This window comes from Dipodomys merriami, unplaced genomic scaffold (assembly GCF_024711535.1).
Source record: "Dipodomys merriami isolate MVZ:Mamm:240054 unplaced genomic scaffold, mDipMer1.0.p SCAF_63, whole genome shotgun sequence".
Lineage (NCBI taxonomy): Eukaryota > Metazoa > Chordata > Mammalia > Rodentia > Heteromyidae > Dipodomys > Dipodomys merriami.
Window position 1 is genome coordinate 4,763,902 of NW_027206213.1, and position 13,121 is coordinate 4,777,022.

Consider the following 13,121-nt stretch of genomic DNA (forward strand, 5'->3'; position numbering starts at 1 on the left):
TCATCTCCAATTAACCACCAGAAAACTGAAAGTAGGGCTGTGGCTCAAAGTGGTAGAGCATTAGCCTTGAGCTAAAGAGCTCAGAGACAGAGCCCAAGTCCTGAGTTCAAGCCCCATGACCACCACCACCAACAAAATAGAAAGACTAGATTTTCTAAACCTAACCCAATCACTGTGTGTTCCTTGTCTATCTATTTCATTCCATTTCAGCTTAGAGGATTTAGTGAGCTGTCAATACAATGGAAGAATTGTTTTTCAAGTCTGTAAATCACTTTTAGTTCTGAACTGAAAGAGATGAGACTGACTTTTAAAAGAATATGAAAGGAAAGAGTAGTTTTGACTTAAGAGCAAGAGCAGATTTCGATTTTGCCAGCATTCTTGCTATGGCATGGTTTTTCCTTGTTCTCTTGTTTGCTTTTTAAGAAGGATTTGAAATATTGAAGATGGAATCCTCAACAAGATGGCTACAGGGAGAAATTAAATATGTCATTTCCTTCTTCTGGCTTTAAAATAGTAAACAAACAAACCCTATTAATTTGTGTGTGGGGAATATTTGGAATTTACCCTTTGTACTTTCTAGTAGTATCATATGGATTTTCTATATGAGTATTACCTTTAATTAGAAAAATTGTAACTATTTATTTTTTAAATACAAAACTATTAAATCACAGAATTTCAATTTCAGCCAGATAGGGTGACATATACCTGACATCCCCAAATTAGAAGGCAGAGGCAGGAGAGTGACATTTCAAAGGAAGAAGGAGGAAGTGCAGAAGGAGGAAGAGGGGAGGAAGAGAAGGAGGAAGATGAGAAGACGAAGAAGACGAAGATGAAGACGAAGACGAAGGAGAAGGAGAAGAAGGAGAAGAAGGAGAAGAAGAAGGAGGAGGAGGAAGAGAAGGAGGAGGAGGAGGAGGAGGAAGAGAAGGAGGAGGAGGAGGAGGAGGAGGAGGAGGAGGAGGAGGAGGAGGAGGAGGAGGAGGAGGAGGAGGAGGAGGCGGTGGCAACCAGTGCTGATGACTCACACCTATAATCCTAGCTGCTCTGGAGACTGAGATCTGAGGATTGTAATCTAAATCCTAATTCTAGCGTGCTCACACATCCTTCCACACAAAGTAAATTGTTTTTGGAAAAAAAACGTCTTTACTTGCAAGATTTTGATTGAGCCTACCTCCCATTTAACCTTTTTCCTTGTTATTAATCCAGGTTGCTATTGATTGGACATGTTTGAGCATATCTCCAGATTATTTTTGTTGTTTGTTGTTTTGTTTGCAGTGCTAGGGAAAACACAGAGATGTGTAGCTAGCACTCTGCCACTGACCTACATCCCCAGCCTGGAGTTTAGTCTCTAGTGTGATGGTGTTGAATGACAGAGATTTAAGAGGCAGGGCCTGATGAAATGGAACCAAGTCATGGAGCTCCACCCTCAAGAATGGATTGATGCTGGTCTCTCAGACTGAGTTAGATATCACACAAGTGAGTTTGTTCCCCAAGAATGGCTTACTACAGAGAGAGAGAGAGCAGGCCAGGCTCCTCTCCAGCCTCTTGCTTCCTCTTACATGTGATCTTCCTCTGTCCCATACATTCCCACCATTATGCCATTCACCACATGGTGAAACAGCCAGAAGGTTCTCACCAGTGACAGGGAGATGCCAGTGCCATGATTTAGAACTCCAAGATGTGAGCCCAATAAATTTCTTTTCTTTATAAAGTACCCAGTCTCAGGTACTTTATTCTAACAATGGAAAGTGAATACAAGCCAAGAAAACCAAAGCAGCTGCCTTTGAATAACACATATGAGGCTTCTCTCTTTCAGGATCTGTCTTCTACTTTATGACTCTCCTCCCCCCACTCCTAGAGAAACTATATACAAAGGAAAAAGAACAGAAAGATACTGTCATGGTTCATGTTATGTGCCAACCTGACTGGCTTAGGGCTGCCCAGTGGTTTGGCCAAAGCTTATTTCCGGGTGTGTCTATGAAGGTGTCATCTCTTCAGATGAGAATGGCATTCGAGTTCACGGACTCCACAAAGCAGACTTCCCTGCTGTGAGGAGGCAGAGCCCATCTGTCGAGAATCTAAACAGAACAAAAGGTAGAAGAAGAGAGAATTCAAGATCCCCTGACCCCCTGCTTTTATCTGTCTGACTGAACTGACATCAGTCTTCTCCTGTCCTGAGGCTGAGGCTTCCTTCCCCCATGGTCTCTCTGCTTTTCAGGCCTTTGTACGTGGACTGAATTTCACTCTGAACTCTCCTGGGTCTTCTGCTTGCAAATGGCAGAATGTGGGACTTCACTCAACTTCCGCAATCACATGGGCTAATTCCTCATAATCTCTCTCTCCCTCTCCCCTCCCTTCCTGTCTCTCCCCTCCCCGGTCATACACACATACACACATACCACATATAGGTATTATATCCAGTAGTTTATGTTCTCTAGAAAACCTTAACACAAATGTCAAAAAGAACTTGTGCTGTGCATTTGTGGTGTATGTATTCAATAACAAATCTCTCTCCTTGGGGCTTCCATTCTAAGGCCACCATTCCTTCAGGCCTATGGGGAGCCTAAAAGTTCTGTGAAGTAAAATAAGAGATTCTACTGCCTCCGGGCACTCATGCCACCTCTGGAGCTGGAGATGGCCCATCTATAAAACAACTGATTGGATCCAAAGGGCAGGGGGGCGGGGGAAGGAAAGGAATCTTGCTAAGGGAGACTGTAAGAGTAACGATAAAACTTATCATTACTCTACCCTTAACATTACTCTCTTAACAGTCTCCCAACCACCCCTTCTTCTTTTTGAGATAGTCTCAGCCTAGGAGATGGCCTGGAACTTGAAGGTAAGGTCACTAAATTAATAAGGCTGGTGACAAGAACACTTCCCCTCCTTTAGTTCTGGGGATCCAACCCAGGGCCTCATGCCTGCTAGGCAAATGCTCGACCACTGAGACGCACCTGATACACTGCCTCCTCTTCCTCTTCCTCCTCCTCCTTTTTCTTTTTTTTGAGACAGGGGTTTGATGTGCAGCTCAGTGCCTCACTGGAAGAAGTCTTTGGACTCAATCCCTGGCATTGAGAAAACAAACAAATGTCACTAAAGAAGAGGACTAGACCGTCTGGTAGGATTCATTGAATAAAACCCCCAAACAGCACCAGTAACCTCAGTTACTTAAAAGGCTGAAACAGGAGAATTGCTTGAGTCCAGGAATTCAAGCCAGTCTGCAATATAGGGAGACCGTGTCACAAAAGAAGGTAAAACATTCCTGGGCTGATGCTCCATCCTACAATCCTAGCATTTCAGGGGCCAAGACAGGAGAATTATAAGTTGGAGGTCAACCTGGGCTGCATAGTGAGAACCGGTATCAAAACAAACAACCCAAAAAGTAAAATAAAATCAATAAACCCCAAACAAGATGTTTAAAAAGGACTCTGCCCTTCTGAGTCCTATACTCGCTCACTTTTTTTTTTTTTTTTTTTTGGTCGGTCGTGGGGCTTGAACTCTGAACTCGCTCACTTTTAAGCGATGCGATCTAAACATAAGTCGCAAAGACACCAGTGGTGTGGAGTCCTGAGTCCACAATAGCCAAAGTTGGGTGTGAAGAGCGTGGCTGTTCTCTATCAACACAAGTAATAGATTAGTGTGAACATCCCATTCCCCAATCATGCCAGATAATAAACATTTGTCAGATTCGTGCTCAGGCTCAACAATGAGTGATGCAGGAGTGGAGAGAGAACATTTTCCCCCCATAGCTCAAATAATCCTTCATGCCAACTAAATCCAAGGCAGGCCTCAATGACTGATGTTCATAGTGAAACTGAATGGTGAACCTACGTGAAAACATATGCCCTGCTCAGTACACATTTACAGATGGATGTTTCAGGAACTCAAGAAAATGCCCCTTCCCGGCCCCAAATACCAACTCCCCTGCAGTTTCTTGGCAGTATGCAATCGGAATACACTAGGGAGATTGAATTGTTTGGCTTCAAATGTGTAGAGACACACTGTTCCTCAGAAAATTGTGCTCAAATCTTAAGTGTTGGTATGTCTGTTCATTTGGGGTTGTCCCAAACATGCAATGAATGTTGATTTATCCTTCTGGACATTACAGAGTTGGTAAACATCCAGAGCTAATGTCCACACAGAAGTTTTGAGATCATCTGGATAAAATTTTGATGCCTATAGGAAAATGAAATGTGCACAGTTTTGCTATGTAGGTCATAGTCCATTGTTAGGGGGCATGATGGAGGATGGGAGGGAAGAGAATTAGGGGGAAACACACACACCACACCACACCCACCCACCCACACACCCACACCCACACCCACACCCACCCACCCACCCCCCCCCCCACACACACACCCCAACATGTCAGGGAGGTCATCTTGAAGAATTAGGAAATCCAGCACTTTTCTTTTGTAAGCCCCAAATCTTTCTGGGACTGCATCTGGCTTTCATTTCCAATTTCTTGTCTTCTCACAGAGAATGAAGATAGTTTGAAAACAAATATGCATCCTTGGTGGGGGGTGGGGTGGGGCAGGGGAGAACAAACCAGAGACCTTCCCCTCCCCCTCCCCTTGAGCCTGCTAGAATTTTCTTTTGCACTATTTAAAATGGCATGGGCCACCTTTCCTCTGAAAAACACATGAAGCTGATGCAGACCTCTTTTCCAAATAATTAATCTTTCCAGTGGAATCTTTCAAAGCTCCACATTTCCTGTTATTTTATACAGCTGCAATTTGTAACTGGAGCTCCTGCCCAGTGTTCCATGGGCAAAACGCCAAGTCCACTACATTTCACCTACAGAGGTGCCCCGCACAAATAATCCTTAACCACAAGTTAAACAGTTAGGCCCTGTTCTAGCCGAGAAGAAAAGCTCAAGGAACAAAAGACTTTGAGAAGACTGCATGTGTGAAGAGTTTTTGTAGATGCTCCCAATAGTTTATTCTCCATAGTCAACATTTGGAAACATCATCATTAAGCCACAATAAAAGAGATTTCAAAAATAGGGTTCTTGTGGGAAACTAGTATTTGTGAGCCATAAAAAAATGACAGCCCCTGAAAGCCCAAAGTTGTGGTGGTTGGTTCAGACTCACCTTGTTTGCTTCCTGGTCTATGAGCTGGAAGACCAGAGCCAAGACTGACTGAAAGATAAACTAGGAATGGGAGTGGCATATGACCCTCTTCCTTCTCCTGTATTTCCCCCTTCCCTCTTCCTTCATCCAGCTCTCTACGCAGGTGACTGTAGACTAAAGTGCTCTCAAGATCACTAATGTCTTCTATCTCCAACCTTCTCTAGGTTCTGCAAACATCTCCCTACCCCCACCTTACATTTCTGGCTTCGACTTTTCATGACTTGGTACCATTGAACCAGACTCTTTGCTTATGGCTCCAGCCCCACCTGCCCTGGCGCCATCCCCACTTCCTTTCCTCCCATCCTTTGGTGGATGCTTCCTGTCCTGAGGTCAGGCCCTGCACCTGTGTTTGGGATGCCAGCCCCTCCTGCTCCTTCCGGAGATTCACCCTGTAAAATGTCACCTCTCATATACACAATGTTTTCCTGATACCCAAAGTTTTCCTATTACAATCGACATGCTATGTCTCTTAAGACCAAACAAAACATCCCTCTCAACCTATAGCTCTTTCTCTAGATTGTTCCTTCTTGTTTCCAGTGAAACTTCTTGAGTGGGTTGTCATAGCTTATCAGCCACCCTCATGCCTCAGTGCCATTGCCTGATGGAGTACTGACACCCATGGCCCCTGTGGGACCCTTTCCCTTCCCTCCCCTTCCCTTCCCCCACCTTCCTCCTTCCCCCTTCTTCTTTCCTTTTCCCCTTCCCTTCTCCAACCCCCTTCTCTCCCCCACCCTTTCCCCTTCTCCTGCCCTGCCCGGCCCCTTCCCCTTCCCTCTCTTTCTCTTTTCCCTTTCTCTTTTTTATTTTTGGTGTCAGTACTGGGGCTTGAACTCACTGTTCTTTAGCTTTTTCTCTCAAAGCTGACATTCTACCACATAAGCCACAGCTCCACTTTGGGATTTTTGGTGGTTATTTAGAGATAAGAGTCTCATGGACTTTCCTACTAAGTCTGGCTTCAAACTGTGATCCTTAGATCTCAGCTTCCTAAATAGCTAGCTAGAAGTACAGGTTTGAGCCACCAACACCTAATTTCTGGGACTATTTTCTTCTGAGCCCTTTTTTCCTGGGCTTTAAGTCACCAAAGCTCTTCTGTTACATTTTTTGCCTGTTCTTTCTCCTTTCAGGCCCATTCTTCTCTACAAAGCCATTAAATTTGGGAGCTATCCAGGCTTCCTTTCTTACTCTCTTTCAATCTTTGCTACCTATGTCCTCTGCTCCAATAACCAGACTCTTAATCTCTAGTTGGATTTCTCATAGGCACAATTCTTTTCTTTCTTTAAAAAAATGTTTTGTTTTATTTTTAGGTCTGAGACCAGGACTCAAACATGGCACCTGTCACTTTCACTCATTGGCTCTACCAACCAAGCCAGGCCTCCAGCCTATCATAAGCACAATCCCAAGCCTCAAGTCAGGAACTTTCCACATAGACTTGGTTCTTTGTCTCAGATTCCTGTCTCCACCTTCCCTAGGTCTCCTTTGCTACTTTTGTAGCAAGGATCTAAGTTATGGTTTGAATAGTGTCCCTTCCCTCAATGACTGTAAACTCCAAGGGAACAGAGACCATACCTGCTTTTGCTGACCTGCGCATACCCAGCACCTAGCATGGAGCCTAATGCTTGCCAAACACAGACTGAATAAATAAATCCATGGGATCCAAGTGGATTACTGTGAAGATAATATCAGAGAGACTCCGGAAAATTGGAGAGCTAACTAGTGGGTGGCAGAGCCTACAGAATCTTCTAGCTATCTTTTTCCTTTTTGTCCAGATTGAAAGGAGGAAATGTTTATTTGGTGCACAGCCCCAGAGCTTTCAGGCCATGGCTGCTTTGTCCTGTTGCCTTTGGGCCTGTGGCAGCCCAGTATATCATGGCAGGAGCTCATGCTCATGGAGGCTGCTCACCTCATGGTGACTGGGAAAACTTGCACTTACCTCATTAGTTCTCAGAAGACAGCCAACTTCCCAAAACTTCTGCTATAATCAGTAATATTTCAGGATGAGTCTCAGAGGTTTAGTCCTTCATGGGTGTGGTAGAGAAACGCTCACATTATGAAGGACAGGAAGTAAGGAGGAGCCTGTCTTTCTGTTAAATTAAGAATCATCTTGCTCAACTCTGAAAAAGACAGAAATAGATCAATGAACCAGAATTGAGACTTCTGAAATAGACCTTAATACCTGCTTTCACACATGGAAAGTGCTTAGCTTCATGCATCATAAAGGAAATGCAAATTAAAAATATGAAGTAGCATTTTGGAAAAATTCACAAAATTTGGTAATTTCTTCTTTCCACGAGGGCACTTGACAGTGAAGTGCCGTGTTTATGAGAGTACATGTGCGAGTGTTTATGGAGTATGTCACTTGTCAGCCCTTAAGGACAGCTTGGCAGTAGCTATTTGAGTGCTTTAAGAACCAGTTCACAAGAGCAAATGTTGTCTGCAACCCAGCCCAGCAGTTCAACCTTTAGATAGGTATCTAGTTACATGGTCCCAAGTGTGAAGCAGTGAATCTTCAAAGTCATTCATTGCAACATGATATGTTTGGTTTGGAGACAGAGTTTTGCTATGTAGCTAAGGCTGGCCTCAATATTAAAGATCCTCCTGCCTCAGCCTCCCAATGGCTAGATGTTTGTTACCCTTCCCAGTACAGTAAATGATTTAACATGTGGCAGTGTGCTAGTGTGAGGTATTTATTTTAGGGATTGGTAAAGCCAATTATGGTAGTTCTGTACAGTGAAATATTAATAATATTAACAAAACAATAATTGACTACAATTATAACAATGGCTAACAATATTAATAAAATTAATAATAGAATAAAATAACAACTGTTAGTTATTTTAAAAGACCAAAGCTCTATCCTTTTGAATTCCATATTCCTATATGTGGGATTTTTTATGGGGAACCCATATTACTATGTATTCCTCTATTGATATAACACTCTCTCCAAAATCATTGTTAGAAAGAAAGAGAGAGAGTGAGAGAAACAAGAAAGAAAGAAAAAAGAAAGAGAGAATGAGAAAAAAGGAAGGAAAGGATGAAGTTGGTGGGGAGGAAGGAAGGAGAAAGGAAGGGAGAGAGGGAGAGAAAAAGAGAAGGAGGAAAGAAAACCAAGGTAGTTTTATATCACCATGTGGATTAAAGACAAAAAAAAACTACCAATGAAAGCAATTGAATTGCAAACTGAACTCAGAGAGGCCGGGACCTCAAATAGTTTATTTTTCCCACATTGCACAGCAAATGTTTTAATTAATATTAACTAAATTTTGTTTTGATTAATATTTGTTAATTTGTTTTAATAAGAAGCAATGTCCTCAGTGATAAGAGAAAGGAAACAAAGGAAAAGAGGTGAGGAATTTTTGTTTGCACCCATCAGCCAGTTGAGTGAAATTCCATCACAAAGGAATAATCAGCCTGGCAGTCAATATGATGGCTTTAGGTCAATTGCACTGTTTTTTGTCATTTTCCTGGAATTAACCTTCCCAGTGGAATTGAGAGCTGATGGTATCAATTCCTTTATACCTCATCACCAAAAGAAAAGATACTCTAGAAGGCTCTGGCTAGAAGGCTCTGGCTGCCGAAGTCTTCCTGGGGGTCTCTGTTATTTGCACATCTTCATTCCTGGCTTAACCAGATTTCTCACTCTTAGACCACATCAGGAAAAGCAAATGAAAAGATGCTTAGGTATTGGCAGAGAGCTTTGCTCATTCTAAAGAAGCAGGTATAATTTGATTAAAGTCAGGGTTCCACATTGCTGCCTGCATGTGCTTTTGGAAGACGTATAAGTTTATAGCTTAGACCTGGGAAGTAATAACTGTGAAATCTGGCTGTTGCCAAAGTAAATATCTACATGTTTTCCTGTCAAAGGACTCCGTGTGAGCGCTCGCCATCCTCGGTGAAGACATTACTGTTGTTAGGCAATTTCTTTCTGGATTGGAAGACTCTCTTTTCTGAACAGTATTCAAGTGTGTGTCAATACAAGACATGGTTTCTGGTGTAATGAAGGTCTGATGGCAGTTACAATATCAAGTAGCTGGTATTTGCTTATTCTGACATCATTACATTAAAAACAATGAGAGTCCTACCAGAGAATGGGCAACTACAAGGTCCGGAGTTCAAACTCCAGTGTGTATATATATATATATATGATACAGTGCTTTCCCAAGACATTTACAATATACAATCACACTTTAGGGGTATAGAACTTTGAATGTAGAAGAATTTGGAGTGGAGAAAAGTCTCCACAAGAGGATACTATCTAGGCTAGTCTTTGAAAAATGAATTATAACCATACAGTTGAGATTTACTGAGAACCTCCAGGGCCCAGGCAACATACAAAAAGCTCTCCAGGCCTTACATCATTTGTTCTGACAATCTTGTAAGCTAGATATTATCATGACTCCATTGTACTGATGAAGGACTGAGGGCACAAGGCTTAATGACTTGCTTGAAATATACAGAGTTAGTAGCTCAGCCTTGGCCCCTGTTACCTCTCTAAATCCTTGAGGGTTGCTGAAGGGTTTTAAAGGTAATTCTGGGAAGTGTGTTATGCTACCCTTACGTTTGTTGGTAAGCATTGTGAAAACAGGGAGATTTTCTTATATTGAATATATTTATCATTCGTATAACAATTTAAAGTAATTAATTTTGGGGTGGCAGTACCATAATTGAACTTAGGGCCTTGTGCGTGCTAGGATTCTGGTTCTGCTGAAGCTGTACCAATTGAGCCACACCTCTAGCTCTGCTTTTTGCTGGTAATTTCAGAGATTTAGTCTTTTGGACTTTTCTACCCAGTTTGGCCTTGAATCTTGATCCTTCAGATCTCAGCTTCCTGATAGATAGGATCACAGGTGTGAACCATCAGCGTACTACTAACTTTGTAAATTTTTGAGATAGGGCCTATCTTATGACCCAGGCTGGCCTTGAACTTGAGATCCTCTAGCCTCACTGTCCCAAGTAGCTCGTATTACGAATGCTTGCCACTGTCTCAGCTTTTCATATAATTTAATATCCAGCTAATAGATTATGTCCTTGATCATTAAAAAAAAAAACAACAGAGCTCTTTTGTAAAATAAAGAACACTGGAATTCTTTCCTAATTATATTGATTCATTTTCTAACCAATTAACAGTTCCAGCAAACATGCATTAGGAAAATTTACAGCAGTTGCTAGTTCTTTTTTTAGCATAGCAAGTTAAAGAGTTAAAACCTTCCTAGTCATTCAAGTTGTAACATATAGAGCAAATACATCCAGTTCTTCAACTTCAAGTTGTTTTTTGGTTATTGCAAAGCTAATAGTTAGATCATATTCTCCTCCTCCTCCTCCTCGTCCTCGTCCTCGTCCTCGTCCTCGTCCTCGTCCTCGTCCTCGTCCTCCTCCTCCTCCTCCTCCTCCTCCTCCTCCTCCTCCTCCTCCTCCTCCTCCTCTTCCTTCTCCCTTCCCAAAGGAAATCTTTTTAGCATCCAGAAACATCTTCTGAGGAACACACTTTGGGAAATCTGATTTGAAGAGAATACACATGGAAAGAATGCTTCACTTTATTTCTCTCTCTCTCTCTCTCTCTCTCTCTCTCTCTCTCTCTCTCTCTCTCTCTCTCTCTCTTTCTCTCTTTCTCTCTTTGAGATAGAGTCTATGTAAGTAGCCCCAGTTGGCCTTGAACTCACCATTTTACTGCTTCTACCTCCTGAGTGCTGAGATTACAGAACCATCCTGTCTGGCTCCAAAGCTTTACTTTATATTCATGTTTGCTTTGCTATTTGATAACTATAACTCCAAGCTCTGGGTATACAGGGTTTTCTCTTTTAAGGTCCTCACATTCTAGGAGGAAGGGCTGAGTAAATTAGTCCTAGCTGATTTCTAGTATATCCGTGAGACTAACAAACACACACATGCATAAAATCTGCCTAAAACTCATAGAGAAGTATGTTGTAAAGTTAAAATCAAGTCAGAACCATCTGAGGCAAATGACTAGGTTATTCAAGTCTATTTAAAGGAGATAAATCTAAAAGATATACTTGCAGTATGACAAAATAATAAACCAGACGTCACAACTGCAATTGGTTTTCTCGGTCTATGAAAGCAACTAAAATAAACACCTCAAACCAGCATACTGCCAACAGTGTCTTCTAAATTAAAGAACAGAAGAAATGGTTTCATTAATTGATGCTTCAATGGCTAGCTAAATATTTATATACCCCACAAGCACTGTACTCAAAATTTATAATAGCGAAGCAGCCTGCAGCAACCAAAATATTGATTGAGTCATAAAAACTCAAGGTTATTAACCCAAATATCTCCTTGCTTTGTATAAAACCAATCATGAGGCCAAGAACACAATTTCTGAGACAATTATGAGCAATAGGGCCTTTGATGGCTTTGTCTTACTGGATTGCATAAACAAACCACAGCTGCCAGGTGCAGGACACTGGGTGAGTTTCCTGCCAAACCTCAGGGTTAATCAAAAGTAGTTCCCTACATGACCCAGGTGATTTTTACCTGAAATTAGACCTGTGCACACTCCAAATTGGAAATTCATGTTCCTGTTAGCAGTCCATATCCTTGATGTAGCCCTGTCAGCCTTAAAGTTACAGTAGGAAAACAAACCCAAGTGTAAGCCATCAAACAAAGAAATGTTTTTCTCTCACCAGAGTCCTACTGGCTGGTCTGATGTTGCAAGCAGAAATTCTAATTGGCTTCAGGGTTTGCTAGGAAGATGTGTGTGTGTGTGTGTGTGTGTGTGTGTGTGTGTGTGTGTGTGTGTGTGTGTGTGTGTGTGTGTAATGTAGTGTAGAAGGGGTAGAGATTGTACATCCATGGTGGGTTTTCTGTAAAGATCCAGACAACCTTTATCCCACAAAACTGAGGACATAGCCAAGGATGGCCTAGTTAATTGCTGCAGGAAAAGATGGACAAGGAGAAGTCAGAGCCTTGAAGCAGACTTGCAGCCTAGAGTAGGGAGACTCCAGGAAGACAAGGTCAACTAAAGGGGCAAGCCTCCAGAGGGTATGATAGCAGGAAATATCTAGTAGTGCCAGAACTCAGCAATAGAAAGCATCACACAGAGCAGCGATGGTGTCTTCAGAGACAGGCAACATACAGAAACCCAGAATCCTGGAACAGGTGCTAGTCAGAAATCTAGGCTGTATTGTTAAATGGCAACTCCTTTGCACATCTACTTAAAGATTATTTATATATAAGGAAAATAGTGGTAGGTCCCCAGGAACCCAGGCACAAACTATAGAAATGGCTTACAGGTGAGTAGGGAACTAGATCTCTAGAATATGACTGATGCCTGATGATTTAGCCAGGGTATAAGCTAGTAACCAAGAGGCCCAATATAATATAGCTTAAATAATATAGAACTTGGGGCTGGGAAGGTGGCTTGCCTTGCATGTATAAGGCCTTGTGTTCAATTCCTCAGCACCACATAAGCAGAAAAAAAAAAGCCGGAAGTGGTGCTGTGGCTCAAGTGGTAGAGCGCTAGCCTTGAGCTGAAGAGCTGAGGCCTCACGACCGGACCAAAATAATAATAATAATAATAATAATAATAATAATAATAATAATAATAATAATAATAATATAGAACTTAATTTTTCCCTCACACAAGGTTACAACCCAGGAAAGACATTTTCTGTTCCATAGATTCTTTTTTTGGGGGGGGGCAGTTATGGGGCCTGAACTCTGGGCCTGGGCGCTGTCCCTCAGCTCTTCAGCTCAAGGCTAGCGCTCTACCACTTGAGCTACAGCGCCACTTCCGGCTTTTTTCTTTTTGCTTATGTGGTGCTGAGGAATTGAATCCAGGGCCTCAGGCATGCAAGGCAAGCGCTCTACCACTGAGCCACCTTCCCAGCCCTTGTTCCATAGATTCTTAAGGGACCCATGAATCCATCTTGCACTTTTGTGTAAGGATTCTTACCCTAGCTGGCCCCTGATCTTGGTCACAGCCAGTTTACCCATACCACACAAGAGTTCCAGGCTGTGGGACAAAGCACATGGAAA

At 42.3% G+C, this 13,121-nt stretch overlaps 1 long non-coding RNA gene across 1 annotated transcript; it reads right to left on the reverse strand.

Moving 5' to 3' along the window:
• Positions 1 to 1,835: 1,835 nt before the first annotated feature.
• On the reverse strand, positions 1,836 to 7,136 carry LOC138815186 (uncharacterized). The gene is made up of 3 exons (XR_011368203.1): positions 7,060 to 7,136; positions 2,952 to 3,062; positions 1,836 to 2,078 (listed from the first exon to the last, which is right to left on the reverse strand). It is a non-coding gene; the product is annotated as an uncharacterized lncRNA (long non-coding RNA).
• Positions 7,137 to 13,121: the final 5,985 nt, after the last annotated feature.